The sequence below is a fragment of the Ursus arctos genome, unplaced genomic scaffold (assembly GCF_023065955.2).
Source record: "Ursus arctos isolate Adak ecotype North America unplaced genomic scaffold, UrsArc2.0 scaffold_29, whole genome shotgun sequence".
NCBI lineage: Eukaryota > Metazoa > Chordata > Mammalia > Carnivora > Ursidae > Ursus > Ursus arctos.
The window spans coordinates 24,574,779-24,587,214 of NW_026622974.1; the positions used below are offsets into that span (position 1 = coordinate 24,574,779).

The 12,436-nt window shown below is 40.8% G+C and overlaps 1 protein-coding gene across 1 annotated transcript in view; it reads left to right on the top strand.

Annotated features, from left to right (window-relative positions):
• The first annotated feature begins 1,026 nt into the window (after window positions 1–1,026).
• The window catches only part of COL19A1 (collagen type XIX alpha 1 chain), a 300,849-nt gene continuing 289,439 nt past the window's right edge, over window positions 1,027–12,436 (top strand). Inside the window, exon 1 of the mRNA XM_057303991.1 lies at window positions 1,027–1,117. The gene's annotated coding sequence lies outside the window, so the exon portion shown is untranslated. The remainder of the gene's footprint in view (window positions 1,118–12,436) is intronic.

The following is a 12,436-nucleotide window of genomic DNA, read 5'->3' on the forward strand; positions in this document are numbered from 1 at the left end:
ATAGTTTCACTTAAATGAAGTGGAAAGGAGCTATCTCCTAAAATTTTTCTTAACATTTTTGGTTTTTGCCAGCCTAATTTTATTTATTACCTGATCTGTGAGCCCTGACACATGAAGCATATTTCTCTGGTTTAAGGTAACTTTTAAGCTTACTGATTTTCACCATTATGGATCCATAACATAATTTATAATATTTCCCCAACTATGGTAATACTGAACTAAAGAACATTAAACCAATTTATCCATTTTCTAATGCCTCATTATTTTTCTGAATTCTATAATGCTTTTTTTTCTTTCAAATATATGTATATATGCGTGGGTGTATATATATATATGTATATATATGCACACAGAATATGTATATATGTATATATGCCTACAAATATACATCTATACCCACTATGTGTGTGTGTGCGCGCACGGGTGTATCACACACACACACACACACAAATACCTGCACAGAGATCTGCAGAAAAATGTTACCTTCCTATGTTCAAAGGGATCCCAAAAAGTTCAAACCCCAGGATTTGTAGTACCAATCCATGGAAAGTCATAATACTTAAAACCACAAAATACTTTTAGGTACTCTGAGACAACTCATGCCACACAAACGTGTACCCATGAACACTGGAAGGCGGGAAGGCTCTCTTGATTAACTTTATATATACTCCTGACATAAAAGTGAAAAATGAAACATAAATGATATCTTTTTTTATTAGCTCAACTGTTAAAAAGCCAATTATCTACCTGTGAATGTATGCCACATGCAATACTTTGAAGACACTTCATAATCAAAGTGAGACGCTCTAGCACCTGCATCCAATAGTCATTCTATCTGTGAAACTGCTAATAAAACATAAACCTGAAAGGCATTATTCCTAGCTCCAAGGCGACATTGTTCTAATTAAGGAGAACCTGTGCACGAGTTGGCGGAGTCCTGTCTTGCGGAGTCCTCCGTCCTCGTCGAGTGGGAGGGTCACACTGGGAGAGACTAATAAGGGCAGAGATGCGTCCCCCTTCCCCACTCGCAGGGAGCTCACTCGGGCCACTCCTCGGCGGTGCGGCAGCCCGGCCCGGACTCCACTGCGCCTCTGAGGGGCTCAAACACACATTCAAGGTAAGCTGCGCAGCTTTGCCACCGGCCCTTTCACTTGATCTCTCGCACACATGCCGGGTCTCTGTCATCTGCTCATGTTTCTGGTCATTTGCGTGCATCTGCTTTTCAAGAAAATGTAAAAACGGTGCCGCACATGTACATGTGTTTGGGTAGATAAATAATGCACACCTGCAATTACGCATTCCCATAGGTAGCTTAATGACGGGACCAAGAACGTTTGGCACGATATGGCCACTTTAATATACTACATAGAACGTAGTTCGTGTTCAGATGTTCACGTAATGCAGGCTTTATAGCTTATACTTTAGTTCTAGGTGGTTTTTCTAGCTACGTGTGTTTGTAAAGGAGAGCTATGAGCACTGCTGATGCGGGTGAGAACAGACATCAAATACAGAAGGAAAAAAAACATCCGTGGGGTTAAATGCACAGAACAAATAAACTCAATATAAATGCATGCCGTTAGGTCCTCTTTTTGGTTTCCGTCTGGAGACGTTACCCACTGGAAGCGAGAAGACAGTTAAGGGGGATAAACTGGAAGACGCGAGGTTCCGGCGCCTGGCTCTCGGGTCGGGGGTTATTTATTCCGACATGCGGGTATTTGTCCCAAGCGCTGCTTCGCAGGACTGCGCGGCCGGGCACCCCAGCACTCCGGCCTCCCCCAGCCCCGGCCAGTCTCGCGGCGTCTGGTGTTGCTCCTTAATTACCCTGCAGCATGCGCAGCGCGGCCCGACCGAGCGCCGCCGCCGTCCCCGCCGTCCCTGCAGCCGCCGCCGCCGCCGCCGCGGGAACGTCCCGGTCCCGGCGCTCGGAGAACGCGGCCCCCGCCTCCGCCGCCTTGGCTGCGAGAGCCCGCCGCCACGGCCGTCAACGCGCCGGCGCCGACGCCACCGCGGCCGTGAGAAGGGAGGCGGCGCCGCGCAGCCCGCTAGGGCACTGCGGGGTCCCGAAGAAGTTTGTTGGCGCGGAACCAAGCGCGCCGCGGCCGCCGGGCACGCTAGCTCATTGTGAGCGGGCGGGCGTGTAAGCGAAACCTGCGCCGTGTAGGGGGAGGGAGGGAGGCAGCCGGCGAGTCGGTGGTGGGCAGGCCAGGTTGCAGGAGCCCCAGAGGCACGGGAGGCTGGGAAACGGAGAGGAACAGGGTACCAGAACTCATTGCCGGCCTCAGGGCGCAGTGGGCTGGGGATCAAAAAGAGGAGAACCCAGCACCCTGAAAATGCGGAGAGTTTTAATCGAACCATCCAGGAATTGCAGCAGTGTGATCATGAGCCCCAGCTTGAGGTTGGGAGGTGCGAGGGTGGAGGAGATACTTGTGCTGCCTCCTTCCAGTCACAATTCCAAGACTGCTTGGTCCCATCTTCCGCTTGGAGAAGTCTGAGAAGCAAGATGGGTGGGGGGAGGCAATGGTCGGGACGCTCGGGAGGTTATCTGCTTGTTAATGGAGGGGCCGAAGGAAAACCACTCCAACGTCTCTCCCTGTTCCCACCCGCAACAAAAAGCGAAAAGAGCAATGGCATTTCTTATTCTCAGTCCAAACCAAGCAGTACTTGTCATTTTTAAAGAGATTTTTAAAAAAGATTACCAAATGTGTGGTTTCCAGCCTCTCCTTGCTGGTGCATGAGGGGAGATCTGTAGGACTTGAGATTTTTGATATGCTCCTGCAAAGGAGCCACTGAGGTGTTCAGATGTTCTGATGGTGTAAAATGTACCTAAAGGGTGGACAGGATTCTTTGAATGGGTGGAAAAGAGAAAGGGGGTTTCCAGGGGTAGAACAATTCATTCTCTCCTTAGGGGATAGAAAATGGAGGAAGTAACTGGCACTTGCTTCCATGAGGTTTTGTCCAGTCTGATCTCTCAAACTGGCGAGGCATCTAAGTGGGGTTTCCTGGAAAAGAGGGAGAAGATATAGTGATAGAGCAGGGGAGTGAGCCTGAACCTGATATGAAAAAGTCAGGGGAAAAACAAAAAGGTGAAAGAAAACCAAATGTGATTATTATCACAGTTAGGACATTATCTCTGTATCTGAATCATTGCCATCCAAGGAAACCATCTAAAACAGATGGAAGCCCATCATATTCTCCAGAAATAGAAAATTTCCATCTACTTTATGGTCCTTCTGTTTAATCTCTCCTCCTGAAATTGTACTTCATTTTTTCCCCGGGAGGCAGTAATGCCCAGTGGGTACACAGAGTGGATGATTTTAGAGGCAAGAGAATATATGGAGATAGAAACCATAGTTGTACATTGACATGGATGGAACTGGAGGGGATTATGCTGAGGGAAATAAGTCAGAGAAAGACAATTATCATATGGTTTCACTCATATGTGGAACATAAGAAAGTGGAGAGGGTCATAGGGGAAGGGAGGAAAAACTGAAGGGGAAGTCATCAGAGAGGGAGAAAAACCCATGAGAGACTCTTAACTACAGGAAACAAACTGAGGGTTGCTGGAGGGGAGGTGGGTGGAGGAATGGGATAACTGGGTGATGGGCATTAAGGAAGGCACGTGATGTGATGAGCACTGGGTATTATATGCATATATATGTTATATGCAACTGATGAATTATTGAACTCTACATCTGAAACTAATGATGTACTATACGTTGGCTAATTGAATTTAAATGAAAACAAAACAAATAGAAACCATAGTTGTATGGCTAAGTGACATCATAAATACAAATTAAAGTGAAAAATGAAAAATTAGCAGGAATACAAACTAACAGGGCTGGAGAGATGCTAATATATAACCTGGAAAACATGCTGGAAAAAATAGAATGAATGGGGTTGGAGTTGGATTATTTGAGGCAGGCTGCATTAAGGTCATATATCTTAAAGAGGCAGAGAATAAAGAGGCTTAGCAGAAGACAGCAAGAGAGGGCATTCCAGCCAGAAGGAATGGCATGTGTGCAGGCTTAGAGGTGGGAGTGAGCAGTCACGTGCCTGGTAAGACAGAGAATCCAAGCTGGGATGAAACCAGAGATGAGGAGAGCAGATAGCACTTGCCAAAGGGAGATCGAAAAGGAGAAATTGAGAGGCAAGGGGCTTTTTACGGTGCTATTTTGTAGGCCTTTAGTGAGATAATCAGGTGAGGAAGTTGCATATTGAGTTTGGAAATTGATGGGTGGTGAATGCAAGAGTGGGAATAATAGGCCTGACCCATGATATCCCATGACATTTGTGAAGCCCACAGGGTCTTGATACCTCTCTTCGAGAGAAATAAAAAAATAATCATGAGATTGTAAGATTAGTAGGTCATAGAGTTAGTAGAGCCCTTCAAATGGGAAAATTAGGAAAACGTGATACATAAGGAAAACATGTCTATGTTAATTTAAAATTTTAAGTGGCATTGGATCACTGATAAAGATATATCTGTGGAAATGGAGCTAGAGAATTGAAATCCGAACAAACGTAGGTCACGCGTAATGATGGAAGTTGAGAATGGTACCCAAAAAAGTTGATGGAGACAACGATAGGTCAGAGAAGTGAATCAATAACACAAGTTGTCGAGGATGAAGAGAATCAGTTAAGCACGTTCAAAGGAAACCTGAGGTTGGAGACTCTCTGGGAAGTAGGCACTAGTTTTGAAGTGACAGGAGAAATAACACAGAAGTTTGGGAAAATGTGATAGAGTTAATCAGTTTTAGGGGACTGTAAACATTAAGAACCAGGGGATATATTTTCTGTGATGGAAGAAAAATTCAGTAGTAGTATCTTTTGTGCATCTCACTAAATAACTGAAATTATGTTCACTGAGCCTTCTTTTAGTAATAATTCTCCACCTATATCTTCTATAAAGGTTAAGTCCATATCTGGATATATGACTTAACAGTTTGAACCTTCATTTGTTTAATTTTGGAAATGTGTTGCCTTAGACTATATTCATCCTACAAATCGATCAAGTGAGCTCCTACTAAATGTCAGTGTTTAAACATTATTTAATGTTTGAACAAATGATAAGATACTTTTTTTCCTGTAAGATGTACAGTATAGAGTGGAGACAGAATGCACCAGGTTATTAAAATGCAGTGTAGACCACGCTGAAGCAGAGGTGGTTACTGAGCTCTGTTGGACTGCAGGGTAGTGAGGAAATGAACTCTGTGATGGTTCTTAAAGACTTCATAAAGGACATGGCATTTGAACTACACGTGGAAGGCATAGTAAATGATCACCAGTTGGAAAGAAAATTGGAAAGACATCCCAATAGCCAAAACCGCATGTGCAGAAGAAGCCTGGCACATCTGGGGAATTGTGAAGAGTTTGATGGTATAAAGTTTGTTTGGAAGGAGGTAGCAGACCATGAGACTGGCCAGATGAGTTGAGGACCCCACTGTGAAAGAGCCTTGAGAGCTTCCCTTAGAAACGGCCAATGAAAAACCACCAGGAGACTTTAATAAAGCAGAACACTAAAGTGATTAGATCTCTGTTATAGAATTCTTGAGCAGTAGGGAGATAGAATCAAGGGGAACCAGGCTGAAGGAAAAGAATGTAGTTGGGAGTCTGCTGTACTTTTACAGATCAGAAATGGTAAGGGGGTGAGGTAAATTAGGTTTTGTAAGGATGAAGAAGTTGGTATGGATTCAAAGGAAATTTTAAAAAGTAGATTTGATAGACTTGGTAGAGGTTTGATATGGGAGGGGTAAAGAATGAATTGAAGAGGATTTTGAAATTTCTAACTTGGATTCTTAAGTTAAATATGATGCCTATAATTAAAATATAAAGGTCAAGAGTTTTCTGTAGATTATAATGAGTGCAGAAACCTTGCCTAAGCTGCAACAGACTTCTGCAAACTTACTTCAATTTCATTGCTGTAGTCAATGATAAAATTATGAAATAATGCTAGATCTAGTCCTAAGCTCTTGGGAATTTTTGTCCTATTATTGGCTTGGAATTTAGCTCTCTAGGCATGGCTTTTCAGCTGGTTTTCTCCAATAGTTTATAGACTCTGCTGTAGCTTCACTAAAGATAGATTCCAAAGATCGGTGAAAGAACAGATGTGTAACACCTGTTGTTTTGCTTATTTACAAGATGTGTGACTTCATAACACTATGGCCACATTTTCTTGAAGTAATGTACAGGCATATTGGAGGGTAGTCAAGAGGTTTGATTTAAGACTTGATCCCCTACCCAGTCACAGCATTTCTCTTTATAATGAATACTCTGAACACATGGGTTTTTTCAGTCCCTTGACAAATGAAATTTACTTTTCTGAAAGTTGAAACATGGTGTTGCTCATTTAAGAGCCTACATAAAGCAAATTAGGACTCTTTTTCTATTTTCTCCCTTTGCCTCTTTCATTTTCTTTCCCATGTTATTTTCTATTTCTGTCTTAACTCTAACATGCTGACCCTTTACCTAATACCAGATTTCAAAGGTGTGGAGTGAGCATTATAAAATGTTAGATGGCATAACAGTAAAACGATTCACGTTCTGTGGGCAGATTTGGTTGGTTTGGTTTACTCAAAAGCTTGTGCTAAGAAGGCCCTGACCATCTTATTTAGCAAGCATGCTGTTCCATCATTCTACTTACCCTGCTTTCCTTTACTTCCTAGTGTCTATCTCGCAAAGATAATGTATGTGTTTGTCTGTTTTTGGTCTTCCTGACCAGAGTGACACCGGGGACTTCCTCTATTTAACTCTCTGCTGTATCCCCAGTGACTATTGTCTCCTGCCATGGTCCATTGTAGGAGTCTCATTGTATGTATGGAATGAAAGATTAAGTTTTCCACTGTTCCTTTCTGTCCTTTTTTGTGCTCTCTGTACATGAATCTAGATTAATAAGGAATTTTTAAAAATCCATGTCCTAGTTAAAATATTTTGATAGTTGCCTCATAGGTTTTCAAGAGCTGAATAAGGGAAACTTAAGAGATAGTGACTTTCCTTTTTAAATTACCTTATCTCAACCAGTATCCAAAACTATTCCAGTTGGCCAAGGATAGTGAGACTAATGGGTTAGAGGTAGAAGTCAATAGACAGACTTTTAGGCAGCCTTTATCTCTTTGTTGTTATGGCAATGAGAAATCAGTTACAGACAGGGGTATCTGGATGATTTTAGAGGGTTCATAGGCTCCAGCACTGTTTTCTGCTCTGGACTGCCAGTACTCACAGTTATGGCTTTGGCCCCTCGTTTTGCTGGGAAGGAACTGCCTGGGTCTGGCTAGCATCTTGATAGAGAATAGCTGAAAATTTAAAGGAAGTATATAGGGATATAATAGGTCTGTCCCACATGCTGATGGTGTAACAGCACTAGCTTCTTAGTCAAGAAGAACTGGACTTAGATCTCAGGCTCTGGGATCTTCTCTATGAGCTTTGCTCCTCCATATCTGTAGAATGGGGACCTGATATTTGTCTTCTGTACCACCCTTAGGCCCAGGAAGGGTTCCTGCTCTGGGCCTTACATTTTGGAAGGCCTTTTTATGGCTTCTCTCTGGATGTGCTCCTACTCTCAGGGTTAGAAAGGAGTCCACAGAGTTAGGGGGACCTGTCCACCCAAACCCAAGCTGCTAGATGAGGCTCTGGGAAGATCCTGAAATTCCCTGACCAAATGACCCTTAGTCTTCTTACAGGACCTGTCAACCTCCTCCTCAGGTGCATCTTCCCAGGGGCAGACCAAGTTACTGGTAGGAACACTCCTGGGCCCAGTGGGTATCAAGGAGTGACTGCTTACAGCTGTTGTGAGCAGAGCTTAGATTTACTGGTATGTTCCCATACATGTGGGTGAGGCTCCTCATGGTGCAGACCAAGCCAGGAATGGGAAAGAATGAGAGAAAAGCTTTGGTCCAGCATAGAAGCTAGTTCATCTTTTGAAGCCTGCTGTGTTCTGTTCTAAACTTGACTTGGGCTTTCAGGTCTTTGTGAAGGTATACTTGTCAAGATAAAAGGATAAAACGTATTTCTTCATAGTTTTATCCCCTTTATTTGTAACCTTCATATATTTAGACATGCGGTATATGGATCTCTTGCCCTATACCCTGCTCGTGTTAGGGGCAGACATGTTTGCCTCTCAATAAATGCCACATATAAAAGAAATTCTGCTTCAGAAAATCAGAACATGTGTAGCTAGTATTCCCCATGTTCTTCTTAAAATGTATCATGAGCCATCTCTGTCAAAAAAAAAAAAAATGATTTGAGGCCTTCAGTAACCTCAGCATCCACATATATTATTGTGAAGTTCTTCATTGGTCAATCCCTTGGGAAAGCGTTGAAGGTCTGTGTTAACAATTAAATCTTACCTGGGAAGAGCAACACATTAAATTGTGACAGTGTTGGCTTGAATTTATCAAACTATCTTGGTGGTCACCTAGCTGGGATCTGAGGGGACAAAATAGAAAATTGGCAAGTTTTGATGATGAAGGCAGTTGTGGACAAAGCCCCCAAATTGAGAATTCCTGGAGGGCATTGGAGGTGGGTCCAGAGCAGCAAGAAGAAGCCTGAAAATAGTGGGTTCTGGGGACAGTGAGAAGGATCTGGAGGAGAGGTCCAGGAAGACCCCAATGGAGGTTTTTCCCAACCCTGCAAATGCCTGAAGTAGAGGTTAAAGATCTGGAAAAGGTATTTTTTTTTTAAAAAGATTTTATTTATTTATTTGACAGAGATAGAGACAGCCAGCGAGAGAGAGAACACAAGCAGGGGGAGTGGGAGAGGAAGAAGCAGGCTCATAGCAGAGGAGCCTGATGTGGGGCTCGATCCCATAACACCAGGATCACGCCCTGAGCTGAACCTTAACCGCTGTGCCACCCAGGCGCCCCTGAAAAAGGTATTTTTAAAAAACATATACAAGGATTTATTTTGAAACCTTTACCAAGTTTACTTTTACCTTTACCAAATGTTCATAGTGGAAAAAAAACGTTCGGAGTGGTGTACATCTGTAGTTAATCAGGATCAAAACAATGGAAACCGCAACTAGTAAACACGTTTTAAAATGTGCAAAGAGATGTACACCTGGAACTAATAATACACTGTATGTTAACTATATTGGAATTAAAATAAAAAACTTAAAAAGAAAAAAAATAAATGTACAGAAAAATGTTCATGATGATTCTTGAAATGGTGTAAGATCTTGAAATGCCTTAAGCATTATAAAAGTCTAAATTATCATCACTGCAGATTCAAAGATAAGTTTATTTTACTGTATCTCAAGATCTGGAAATTGGCAATCTCTTACTTTTTTTAATTCAAAGAGTATTTATTGAGCCCCTGCTTTTCTAGATACTATGCTAGGCACCCAGGATAAGGTGATGGACAAGAAAGACATAGTCTCTGCCTTCAAGGAGTGTAGAGTTGATTGGAGGTAATAAACATATTCTGTGTTTATAAACATATGTCTAGACAAAATAGTCTGATCTGGAGAATAACAGGATGAGGATACTGCTTTGTCAGGTAAGGGCTCTTTCACATAGTAACATTAACATTGAGAGATGTAGGATGAACAGGACCCAGCATTATCCAGGTTGAGGTAATAGCATGCACAAAAGCCCTGAGTTTGGAAAGAGCATGGGAATTTGAAGAATAGGTCATCAGTGAAGAGAACAGTACCAAATGAGGCTGGAGAGCGGGTAGGGGCTAGTTGAGTCAGGGCATCTGGGCCATAGAAAGGCTTTTGGATTACATATGAAGTACAATGGGAAACCTTTACAGGGTTAAATCAGGGGAGTGCCCTGATTCAACTTTTATTTTAAGAAAAGCCCTCTAGGGCACCTGGGTGGCTCAGTTGCTTAAGCATCAGCCTTCAGCTTAGGTCATGATCTCAGAGTCCTGGGATTGAGTCCTGAGTCTGGGCTCCCTGCTCAGCAGGGAGTTTGCTTCTCCCTCTGCTCCTCTCTCCCACTTGTGGTCTCACTCTCTCTCTCTCAAAAATAAATAAATATATATATTTTTTTTTTTTTTAAAGAAAAGCTCTTTAATGCTGTATAGTGAGTGAATTTGGTCAGGAGCCCAGGAGCCCAGTTAGGAAGCTGTTGAGGAGTCTAGACCAGGTAACCTGAACTAAGATAATGGCAGAGGAATGGAGGACAGTGGATGGATTTGAGATGGGTTTGGGATAACACTGATAGGACTTGCTGACTGGATGCGGGAGATGGTGATAAGGAAGACCGAAACAACAGTGTGATGTTTGAGTCCTGGTTTGAGCATTCTGATGGGTGCTAAATGAGCCTGGGAAGAGCATGAGAGAAGTAAGTTATGGCTGGGAATCAAGCATTTAATTTGGACATAATATGTTACAGATGTTTGTGCAACATCTAAGAGGGGATATAGAATAGGCAGCTGGCTACACAGTCTAATGTTCAGAGAAGATTGGACTGGGGATACAAATTTCAGAATTACCTGACAGATACTGTTTAAAGTGAAGAGAATGGTGAGATCACCTAAGGAGATGTTATAGAGTTAGACAAGAAGGGCCCACAGATCCCAGGATTAAGAAATAAGGTAGAAACAAGATTTGAGAAGGGATTTAGAAAGAAATCCCAGAGAGTGTGAGGGTAGGGAGGCCAATGAGAGTGAGGATTTCAAGAAGGAGGAAGTGGTCAGCTATTCGAAATACCACCAAAAGTTGAATTAGATGGGGAGAGAAAAGAATTCTTTTTTTAAAGTTCTTGCTGAACTTGTTGAGAGACATTTCAATGGAGGGAGAAACAGTGATTCATCAGTAACTAGACATTTATTTAGTCAATTATCCATAACATCTTCTTCTTCAAACATTTTGCATAAATGAGATTGAAGGTAAGTGCTGTGTGGCTCAAGGAAACAGTTGGGAGACCTCAAGATTGAGTAAATATGCTTATGGCTGTATAGCTCTCTGGTTCTTTGTTGCTGTAACAGGGACCAAAGCTTCAATGAACATAAAATTCTGGGATGCTTCGGCACTTCCTCATTGTCCAAATATCAATGCCAACCTCAGGCTGAGGAGATAACTATAATTAAATTTTTACTAATTATTATTTGTGAATATGTAGGCAAAACAATTACAATAGCAGGTGATTTTTATAAATATTTAATATGTTTAAGGACCTTTACTATACTTTTCCCAGGTGTTAATTAATTTATTGCTAGTATTATTTTCAGTTTTCAAGTAAATAAATGAAGGTTTAGTGAAATTACATAACTTGTTCATAAGTGACAAAGTCCAGGCATGAAGCCATGATTTCAACCATTGTACTACACTGCTAACTTACCAACGAATGAAAGTCGCTTTGGAAATTGTCTATTCAGGTTCTCTGCCCATTTTTTATCTCTATTTTTTGTTTTCTTCGTTTTGAGCTGTGTGAGTTCTTTATATATTTTGGATATTAACCCTTATCAGCTATATCATTTCAAATATCTTCTCCCATTCTATAGGTTGCCTTTTGTTTTGTTGATGGTTTTCTTTAACGTGTGAAAATTTTGTTGACAGTTTTGCGTCTGTGTTCAAGAGATATTTGCCTGTAATTTTCTTTTCTTATAGTATCATTGTAAAAAAAAAAATCATTGTTGAGTATAGTGTAATAATTTTGTTGACTTAATGATTTACCCTCTTTGCCTATTCTCTGAAAAAAAATTTTAAGTGAAAGTTCAGTGAAAAGTACTGCTTAAATATTTGGTAAAATTTTCTGATTTAGTACATCTGTACCTTAAGATTATTTGCATGGTAATTTTTTATTGAATATTTAATGATGATAATAGTGTAAAACTCTTTTTTTCTTGTCTGTTTTAGTAATTGAAATCCCTTTAAGTAATAAAAATTTCTAGGAAATAAAAAAATCACTGCTTAAAACTGCAAACTATCAAAGGATCTCTTCAATAATTGGATTAATATTTGCAAGTTCATTTATTTGAAATAGAATTTATTGCTTTAATAGTTACTAACTGATTTGAAATAATAGGATAAGTTTGCAAAGTCATATGAGGATTAGGACTATATCTAGATGAAAGAGTTCAAAAGAAATAAAGCATAAAACCAGATGTTTGATATTTAGAACCACACATACAATTTTAGTATGGCAGTTGCTACTTCTAGCTATTCATCCAGAAATATCTAAAATCTTGAATTAATTTTAAAATGCTGATCTTAGGGTATTTGGCACATGCAGAATACCAAAGATGATGGCTTAATATTTTTTCTAGAGTGTGCTGACAACATTTAGACATTGGTATGATGGATTCTTTTATATTTGACTCTTGAGTAAACTTTGAATGATGGTGAATAAATGATTCAATATTATTTGCATATTTAGAAGTCTTAGAATAGCTATTCTAATAATACTGCAATTGTTAAATACACTTAAGGAGCCGTTATATGTTTACTTGCTATTTATTTCCATGTTAGTTATTTCACTATAAAAATTAAAGT